The 3869-nt window shown below is 42.4% G+C and overlaps 1 protein-coding gene across 1 annotated transcript in view; it reads right to left on the reverse strand.

Annotated features, from left to right (window-relative positions):
• Positions 1-3869, reverse strand: part of zmat2 (zinc finger matrin-type 2) — a 36189-nt gene that overhangs the window by 32198 nt on the left and 122 nt on the right. The window lies entirely within an intron of this gene.

Genomic DNA, 3869 nt, shown 5'->3' on the forward strand with positions numbered 1-3869 from the left:
GTAAATAAATAACAACACTTTGAAAACAGAGGTATTCCAGATATGAATCAAACAGAGGCAGCTAACACCTCCAAACAAAGGATTCCCCCAGGCAGGAAGAAGCCAGGCCATGAAGCTGGCAAGGCCATTAATGCTAATCAAGATGATTAATTACAACATTCACACTGGCCTTCAACAGACAAGAGTTCTTTCTTCCACCCTGGACCTTCCAGATATATAAGCCTTTCTTGCTTAGTTTTCCAATATACCTCACAACCTCTGAGGATGCCTGTTATAGATATGAGAAAACGTCAGAAGAGACTGCTTCTAGAACATGGCCATACAGACCGGAAAACTCCCAACAACCCATGAAAGCTTCAGCATATTGCCACAATGCAGTTACCAAACTATGCACAAATGCACGTCAGGACACTCTCTACAATGCAGTGGTAGAAAGTCACCAGCAGTTTTTCATTCACTGGTGATTCCTTAGAAGTTTCAGGTAGTACAGTCTCTTCACCAACGATGCCAGATGGGTGCCCCACAATTATTATGTTAATGGTGTACAGAATGTAAAATAAACAGCAAAAGAGAATAAAATACACATAATACAGATATGCCATTCCCCCATGACTTCTGGCATACTCAGTGTGAAACTACTATCTAAAAAAAACCTATCCTTATCTTTCCATTCACAAATGTTCTGAGCTTTCTTAAGGCTGCGGAACTTATAAAATTCTTCCAAAAAGGGGAGAGGGCAACCAATGATTCTGAATTTTGGAGTATCTCGGATTTCTGAATTTTGAATAATGATGGTTCGGAAAGCCCTTGTAGTGCAAGGACAATAATCTGGTTCTTAATGTCAATAAGATCAAGAAGGTCATGGTGAATTATAGCAAGAGCAGGCCAGAAATTCAGTCCTTGATCACAAATGGAGACCAAGTGGAGTGGGTGGCCAGTTTTAGTTTCCTTGGTTTCACTGTGAAGGAGGATCTGACCTGAAGCACCCATATGGCAGTGTTAGTGAAGAGGGCCCTGGAGAAACTGCATTACCTCAAACTCCTAAGGAACCACTAACTCAGGGGTCCCCAAACTAAGGCCCGGGGGCCGGATGCGGCCCTCCAAGGTCATTTACCTGGCCCCCGCCCTCAGTTTTATAATATAATATTTTATATCAGTTTTAATAATATATTGTATATACATATAATATTGATAATAATCTTATGTTATACAATATAATACTAATAGTAATACCATATAATAATATTAATTATATGTTATATATTACATATTATATAATAGTATAGTGGTATAGTTCAATATAGTAATATATAATGCTAATATTGTGTTATGCTAATAATATAATATATTGTATGTAAATACAGCTGCTCTGAGTCCCCTTCGGGGTGAGAAGGGTGGGATATAAATGTAGTAAATAAATGCAGTAAATAAATAATTAATTTTAGACTTAGGCTCGGCCAAAGTCCAACATGACTTGAAGGCATACAACAACAACAACAATCCTAATTAACTTGACTATCTCATTGGCCAGTAGCAGGCCCACACTTTCCATTGAAATCCTAATAGGTTTATGTTGGTTAAAATTGTTTTCATTTTTAAATATTGTATTGTTCTTTCATTGTTGTTGTTGTTGCACTACAAATAAGACATGTGCAGTATGCATAGAAATTTGGTTTTTTTTTCCAAATGATAATTCAGCCCCTCAACAGTCTGAAAGATTGTGGACCGGCCCTCTGCTTAAAAAGTTTGGGGACCCTTGCACTAACTGAATGAAAAACAGCTATTGACTTTCTACCACTGTGCTATAGAGTGTCCTTACCTACTGCATCTGTGCATGGTTTGGTAGCTGTACAGTGGCAGATAGGAAGGCGCTCCAAAGGGTCACCACTTCTGCACAGACAATCATTGGCCGCTCTCTCCCCTCTTTGAAAGAACGTTATAATTCCCACTGCCTTAAAGAAAGCTCAGAGCATTATTGGGGATCCATCTGAGCCGGCATTTACTTTTTTGGAATTATTACCATCTGGCAGACATCACAGGGTGACAAAGGCAAGGACAGACAGACTGAAGTAAAGGTTTTCCCCTGACGTTAAGTCCAGTTGTGACCGACTCTGGGGGTTGGTGCTCATCTCCATTTCTAAGCCAAAGAGATGGCGTTGTCTGTAGACACCTCCAAGGTCATGTGGCCGGCATGACTGCATGGAGTGCCGTTACCTTCCCGCTGGAGCGGTACCTATTGATCTACTCACATTTGCATGTTTTCGAACTGCTAGGTTGGCAGGAGCTGAGGTTAACAGCAGGCACTCATTCTGCTCCCGGGATTTGAACCTGGGACCTTTTGGTCCGTAAGTTCAGCAGCTCAGCGCTTTAACACACTGTGCCACCAGGGGCCCAGACAGATGGAAATAGGGCTTTTATCCTTGAGTTGTGGCTATGTTGAACTCTGTGGTTTCGCAATGATGTGGCATTGAGGGCTGTGTGGTGGAGAGAGGGGCGTGGAGGGATGTGTGTGTTGTTTTGTGGTGTGTACGGGGGAAGGCAAAATTTTGTTGTGCAAAAGCTATTCCATTCCATAATGGTTTTTCTGTTTTTAGCTGTATCAAATAGGACGTAATTTAAAACATCTCATCTGTATCTAATATCATCTGGCAGGACATTCCAGAGGGATGGAGCAACTCCTGAAAATAACCTCTGTCTAGCACTCTTCGGATGTAGAGTATCTTGGGGCCCCTACACACAGACCTATATCTGAATATCTGAGTTATCTGAGTCCACACTCAGATAAAGTAGGATTTTCTACCTTGATATTCTGGGATATAAGGCTGTGTGGAAGGGCCCTTGGATGTTAGAGGATACTAACAATTCCCCACTGAACCTAATAGATCTCCCAGGGGTATACGCATGTCAAGGAAGAGAATCCACAATATAATAATAATAATAACAACAACTTTATTTTTGCATCCCACCTCCATCTCCCTGAAGGGACTCAGGGCTGCTCATATGGGGACAAGCCCAATAGCACAAGTTAAAACACAGATCAATTAAAAACATTATAAGTACATGAAACAATAAAACACATCAACAGAATTAAAACCAGGGCAATAATAATAACAACATTCAGAGGGTAAAATTGTGTAGAACTCTGAATAAGGCTCCTAGGAGGTATAAGGGAGATCAAAAATAGGGGCGGAGGAGCAATCTCAGTAAACACAATATCTGCTTTGAACTAGATTATCTAAGGGCCCTTCCAGATAGGCCATATATCCCAGAATCAGATAACAGGTTTCCTGTTTATCCCTGATTTTCAGGCAGTGGGGATATAAACCAGTTTAAAGCTGAAAACCTGAGATCCGATCCTGGGGTATAGGGCCTGTCTGGAAGGGGCCTCAGTCCACAACTTCAGAAGATTCTGATAGGACTTGTATTTTTTTTAACTATTTTGCAGATTTGAACAAGAGTATCGGGGCAATTTAGAACATGTACCCTCAAATTGCCTGGGCCTCCAACTAACAGAATTCCTCATCACTGTACAAGCTAGTTAGGGCTTCTGGGAGTTGAGAGGCCCAAACAGCTGGAGGACGCAGTTGGAAGATGCCTGCCCTAGAATGTGTTCGGAGTGTCAACTGCGGGCTTTAAAGCGCCTGTCTCAAGCCAAGAAGAGCAATATGAAGCCGCTAAGGAGCCTGGCCTGTCTCTTGGCGGGGTCCCAGAAGACAGGAGCCCTTTCTCCCACTCGTTGAGGGCCTCAAACCGGAGCCACACTGAAAGGCCCGCCGCCCTGATCTCTCCGCGGGTCATTACAGCTTCTCGGGACAGAAAAATGGGCGGGAAAAGCCTCCCCTGCCTTCCAAATCAAGCCCACCACTTAC

Source organism: Anolis carolinensis, chromosome 4 (assembly GCF_035594765.1).
Source record: "Anolis carolinensis isolate JA03-04 chromosome 4, rAnoCar3.1.pri, whole genome shotgun sequence".
NCBI classification, from domain to species: domain Eukaryota; kingdom Metazoa; phylum Chordata; class Lepidosauria; order Squamata; family Dactyloidae; genus Anolis; species Anolis carolinensis.